The 7,006-nt window shown below is 34.4% G+C and overlaps 1 pseudogene; it reads right to left on the reverse strand.

Moving 5' to 3' along the window:
• Positions 1-5,792: 5,792 nt before the first annotated feature.
• On the reverse strand, positions 5,793-6,685 carry LOC149529329 (F-box protein FBW2-like; annotated as a pseudogene).
• Positions 6,686-7,006: the final 321 nt, after the last annotated feature.

Here is a 7,006-nt window from a genome sequence, read left to right on the forward strand (position 1 = left end):
CCATCATTAATTTGCCAACACCAAGGGCTGTTGGAGAGGTTTGAAGTTTCCATGGTTTTGCCACATTCTACAGGAAGTTCATAAGAAACTTCAACAACATTTGTGCAGCAATTTTAGGCACCATGAAAGGAGGAGGTAAAAAAAAGTTTGAATGGAATAATGCAGCAAATAAGAGTTTTCAGGAACTCAAACAAAAGGTAGCCAAGTATCTTGTTCTTATTTCACCATATTTTAATAAATTTTTTGCAATAGAATGTGATGCTAGTGGCTTTGCAATTGGGGCTATTCTTAGTCAAGACAACAAGCCCATTGCATTTTTTAGTGAGAAGCTAAATGAGGCAAAGAAGAAATATTCTTCTTGTGATTTGGAATTGTATGCCATGGTCCAGGCATTAAAAAAATGGAGGCACTATTTGCTACCTAAGGGTTTTATTGTGTATACTAAAAAACATGCTCTTAGTTTCTTGAATGGGTAGGAAAAACTCAATCATAGGCACATGAAATGGGTTGAGAGTTTGCAGGTTTATACCTTTATGATCAAGCATAAGAAAGGACAAGCCAATAAGGTGGTTGATGCACTTAGTAGAAAAGTGTTAACGATGCAAGAAGTACAAATCCAAAGCATGGGTGTAGATGCATTAAAGAGAATGTATATGGAAGATAGAGATTTCAGCGAAGCATATGAGGTTTGCACTAAATTGGAAGATAGTTTTCATTCTAATTTTTCTGAATTTGTTGTGCAAGATGGACTGTTGTTTAAGGGCAGCCAACTATGTATTCCCAAATTCTCTATGTGGGACAATGTTATTTAAGAAAAACATTGTCGAGGTCTTAGTGGTCATTTTGGTCTAAATAAGACATTAGAATTGATGCAAAGGTTTTATTATTGGCCAAAGATGCAAACAAATATCAGGAAGTTTGTGGAAGACTATCTTGTGTGTCAAAGAGCCAAGGGAGTATCAACGAATGTTGGACTTTATCAATCCTTACCCATACCAAATAGACCTTGGGAGTGTTTGAGTATGGATTTTTTGATGGGATTACCAAGGACAAAGATAAGTTATTATAGCATATATGTGGTTGTTGATAGATTTAGCAAAATGGCTCACTTTATTCCATGTAAAACCACTAATGATGCTAGTTATATTGCAGGGCTATTCTTTAAAGAAATAGTTTGTATTCATGGTTTGCCATTGAGCATTGTATCTGATAGGAAAAACAAGTTTGTAGGTCACTTTTGGAGGACCCTATGGAAGAAGTTGGGCACAAATTTGTCTTTTAGTTTAGCCTATCATCCTCAAACAGATCAGCAAACTAAGGTAGTTAATAGATCCTTGGGAAACCTTTTAAGGTGCTTGACACGAGAACATGGAGGTAGTTGGGATGCTATCATACCTCAAGCAGAGTTTGCATATAATGACTCGATGAATCATAGCACAAGCATGAGTCCTTTTGAAGTTGTTTATGAGAGACATCCAAGGGGAGTTTTTGAACTCAGGAAGATTAATGGTTCGGAGAAAAGGAGTGGACATGCCAAAGACTTTGTTGAAGCAATGATGGAAGTGCATGAGCATGTGAGGAAAATGTTGCAGCAAAATAGCCTTAAGGTGAAGGCTAAAGAAGATTTGAAAAGAAGAAATGTATAGTTCCAAGTTGGAAACTTGGTTATGGTACAATTGAACAAAGATCGGTTACCTCGAGGAAGCCATACAAAGTTGATGATGAAGAAGATTGGACCATGTGAAATCCTAGAAAAGTACGGAGAAAATGCATACAAGGTAGCATTACCTCCAAATGTAGCTATTTCACCTATATTTAATGTCTCAAATCTCACATTATGTAAGGGTTCAAATGAAGCAGTTGGTGAAGAAGCAACAACACTTGAATCTGATGAATGGATTAGGAAATTGCCGTCTAAAGAGACACCCCAAATGGAACGTATCATCAATAGCAGGGAAGTAATGATGACAAGACACAAAGTACACATGGAGTATTTGGTTAAGTAGAAGGGCCTTCCTGATTTTGAAGCCACTTGGTTACCAGAAACAGAAATTCTAAGACAAGGTGGGGATCTACAACAATTGGTCTCTAAGCGAACTTGAGACAAAATTTACCCCTGGGAGTATGATGTAGGAGCAAGTGCTGGGCATAAGAATAAATTTTTGGATTGCATTTGTGGTGGTGTTTAAATATTTTTTTATTATTAAATTTTAGGGTTTGCATTGGATTTGGGGTGGTGTTTTAATTTTAGGGCATATTTTTAATATTGTGTTATAACTTTAGTAAAGGTTTAAACAAAACCTTTATGGGTTTGGTGGTTGCCAAAACCAGTTTTTAACTGTTTGGCTTTGTTTATAAATTCTCTCCGAAATCTTTTAGGAGGGCATGATTTTATTTATTTTTCCTGGGAACAAGGCTAAGAACATTGAGTAGATTGTGAAGTTATTTTTGCTGTGCCCTAAATAGATGAAATAAAATATTGTGCTGGTTTCTTGTTACTTAGTTTTATGCTCTACTATTTCTAGCATGCCTCAATATTTTTAACATTGCAAATTGATGCACATCATTTCTATTGGTTTCTTCTAAATAAAATAGTGGTGATATTTATCCTATGTGTAGAAGTCATTGTTGCAGGAAACAGATTCACAAAAGGTTTTGAAAGTCAATCTGGATAGAAATGCCTCTTGCTTACGTGAACAGCATGTTATGTGGCCTGAATGTTGTGGAAAGTGGGTAGGAGGAATGTACAATATTTATTTCATGGCCTTTTGCAGGAACAGGCTGAGAGTTGAGGGATCACGCATGTGGTGAGGCAGCATCTCTATGTGCTTGCCATGAATGAATGGATGCAAACTGTAAGATGTTGTTCATATTGAAGTTTTTGCCATTTTTCTTATAACATTGTTGTAGAATTCTCTAGCTTCTTCCTTCCATCTCATAAGTACGACTGTTATTATTTTTTATTCTTGTTTCCTCCTGATCACAATACTTCCCATCACAGCACTTGCAAAATAGAAAAACTTATTCAGAACACCCAATAACCCATAAGAATTTCAAATTCTTGAATGATTTTCAACTCTTCATCTACAAGCTTGAAAATTCTATTCAGTGCCGCACTTTAGTTACAACCTACTTTTATCTTACAGATGTGCAATTAATAAGGTAAAGTAAACAGAATAATACATGTAGGATTGCGTTATGTATGAACATAATAGGATAAGATACTAAATGAGAAAGTATAATAATTGTGATCTATTTATCAACTCTCTTCATACAAATTTAGAATCAGGAACTCTTTTCCATAATGCGGTCCCTTGTCCCAACTACAAGAGAAGTATTTGCATTTGCTACAGTTGCCAGGGAATCCCAGCCAAAATAAAAGGAATCACAACCATCTGAGACTTCTATAATCAATTCACGATTTATAATTGCACTTGCGGATAGTATAACTAAACTCATATATGTATTAGCTATCTACAATTGCTACGTTCAAGATGTAGCAATAGAAAGCATGTCACTGGAAAAAATTCAAGCATATCTATGTGTCCTTGAGTGTGCATTCAATGCAGTTATTTTTCACATTAATGAAATGAAAATATGTATGAGGGAAAGTAGCCATCAATTAAGATATCAGAATCCTCAAAGCACATAAAAAGACCTGAAGACCAGTCTAAAACTTACAGTAGTTCACCACTAGCTTTACAAATTTCACAAAAGCTATTGTGATTATCTAGGGGAGTCTTTTACTGAAAATGACTTGTGAGAAGAAAATGCTACAGAAATGTCACAATCATCCTGAAATTTACGCTGAGCGAAAGCAATAATATTGAGATGCAAAACTGAAATCATACTTGCAATGACATTAACCTCGTGGATACTTTAGTGCAGATATAGCATGGAAAAAGTAGAACTGGTTTTCTTCTTCAATACAGTGCCATAAATCTTACTATAATTTGTATGTGACTGATTTTTTTACTTGAAGTAGTTAAAATTTGCGAATCTTAATGTAATTTGTATGAATAAATATCTCGTAATTAAATTTCTTAATCTTTAAAATAATTTAGTTCAAATATTTATTTTTGTTATTATTTAAATTTTATATTAATTTTTTTAATATAATTATATATTAAAATATATCATAAAATGATATAAAATATATATTATGAAAAATGATTACAAATGATATTTTGTCATTTTTTTAAAATACAAAAATTGTATATATTGAGTTTGCACATTGTATAATAATTGGACTATCTCAAGTAGGAGACATTTTCCACTACTAGTCAAATTGTGATATTGCTCTCACAATTAAATTATGCCGCTTTTGTGTCAAACTCATTGACCCATGTTTCATGAGTACATGATCAATCCATCTTTCATGAGAATAAATGGAACACTTAGCACTCATCAGATCTAGGTGGTGTTCATTGCTTTACATGTGAATTTAGAAGTTTCAAGAGTCATAATGTTTTTAGAGTTTCTAAAATGCTCCTAAATAAATTAGCATCACCAAATAAATATACAATAGTAAAATAACAATACAGTACTGAAGCTGTTTTAACATATTTTGCCCATATTTAATTATTGACAGAGATTTAATATAGTCATTTTTAGACATAATTTTTTATGAAATTTGTTGGACTAACGTGGAGCTAAAACAAAGAAAATTTTAAAAAACAATGCGACATTGAACAATATGCAAAATAAATACAATCCCAAACCTATCAGCTATACACTTGCACTTCGTCGGTGGTGCAAGCGCTAGACATACAATTTAGTTGATACTATTCATAAAGTTAGAATACCTACCACGCAACACTGGGCAACCAAAGACTTCAGTTTGGCTGCCATGCCTTTCATACTTTCCAATTTGGAGGCTTCCAATACTCAATGCAGAGCTATAGCTTGCAAAATATCAGTTCTAAAGAAATTAAAAACTGCTATTCTGGTTTTATGCGTAGGATATTTTATATCAATAGTTATGAAAATGAGACTATCCTATAATTTTATAAGCTGCACTCAAAGTAAATCGTTCTGTTTAAAAGAAGGGGAGTCACAAGTCCCAAAGCTGTGAAAAGTTCTCAAAAGAGGCATGATGGAACCATTTGAATGGAAAATAGCTTTTACGTTTGTGTTAAAATACCATCCTCGATATTAAAACACTGTGTTTCTATGTTCTCCATATTTTTTATATAGACAACAGGCAAAATTTCCTTACAGAAGCATTGCTATTAAATGTTTGTAGACTGGAGAAAGTACCATCGCTGTTTAACGATTAAGGCTTGCTATAGTTCCTGGCAGGAATTAACAACATATCTATACTTTATAGACTAATATGCCACACTAAGATTAGAAAATGTGACAGCCGAAACATTGCAAGTGGTATTCACATTTAAAGAAATATCAATCACGAACAAAAAGAAAAATAGATACCAGACAATCCAAAATATAAGAACAGATTAAAAGATACTTGCAGAGCTGTTTAATTAATCAAACCACTTTGAAGATAAACATTAAGTAAACTGATAAATTAACAAGGTTTAATCCAAGATAGAATACCAGATAGAAGCAGATTGAAAGAGAGTTGCAGACTTTTGACATTAATCTGAAACACTGAAATTTACGGAATAATTCCAAGATACTCGACATTAGCAAATTTACTTGAAGATAATCTCTGAGTATAGTGATAAACTAAAATATACTAGAAATGAAGACAATCCTAAACGCTAGAGTATAATAGGAGACACTTATAGCTGAGACATTAAGACCGTCGAGAGGTTGGCTAATATCTGCTACAATCGTTCTATTCTGCCAGGGCGCCACTCACCATCTATTAATTCATAGATAATTTTATAATAACCAAAAGGAAAGTAATCGCGGTAAACATATTCATCACTAGTAATTGACTGGTTATGTTCTCTCCAGCACAAAAATGGTGTAAAAGTCCCAGGTTCTAAGAAAACCTTCAATTTTCTGCAACGAGCAGCGAGGGAACCCTTCATTGCTACTTTCCTACAGCAGCGGATATCCAAGTGTTCCAACTCCTTACACATGCTTAAAAGCCTTTCCACACCTGCATCTGTCAGTAGACCGTTGATCAAATCCAACCGTTTCAACCGAGGCATATTATTAGCAATTGCAAACGCTTCATCGTCTTGGGGATCTTCTTGCAGCGCCGTTCGCGCATACATCTGCTGAGACGTGTAAGGAACTTGCAGTGTTTCCCCAGGGACTCCAATGATGAAAAAGTTATCTTATGACAATAACTGATGTCCAAAGAAGTCAGATTTACCAATTTGGGAGCAATTTGGGTAACAATGGAATCAGTCACCTGACCCCCAGGGATGCGGAGTACCTCAAGATTGTGAGAATAGTTAGAAATCAAGGCAAAGTTTTCTTCATTGGCCAATTCAAAAACAGACACTTTTCGCATCGATCCTCGGCTTCTCTTGACAAGCATCTCCACCATTCTCTCAACAGCTTCTGGCGTGGAGCGATGACACCATTCCTTAATATCTATCTCTTGCCAGCAGTCCGGCTGCAATACTACTGTCCTCCATGACTTGCATACTGCAGGCACCACTGTGAGAATCTCCTGAAAAGATGTTTTCTTAAAAATGTGGACAAGAACATCTGGTAGAAGATCTGCCCATGGTCGATCACACACTTCGCTGCCACTCTCCATCCGGGCCGTTATCAAAGTTTCAATCTTCTCAGTAAACAAATAACAATGATACCTTCAGAAAACAAAGCGATGAGTGATATCGTATTTTTACTCTAAAAATTAAAGAATTTTTTTTTTGCTAAGCATCCAAACCGTGATTTTTAATACGATCATTGGTTTCATATATTGAATCCAAACATATTTTTATATGAATTAATATATAAACTGATTTTTTTCGTATAAACTGATTTAATACTTTTAAATGGAAACCCATTTTTTTCAAATTTATTTTAAGTGGAATAGATATCATTTTAACATGTTTTGTATGGTATATCTAAAACA

Source organism: Cupressus sempervirens, chromosome 11 (genome assembly GCF_028749045.1).
Source record: "Cupressus sempervirens isolate cs-2001-9-10 chromosome 11, ASM2874904v1, whole genome shotgun sequence".
Classification (NCBI taxonomy): domain Eukaryota; kingdom Viridiplantae; phylum Streptophyta; class Pinopsida; order Cupressales; family Cupressaceae; genus Cupressus; species Cupressus sempervirens.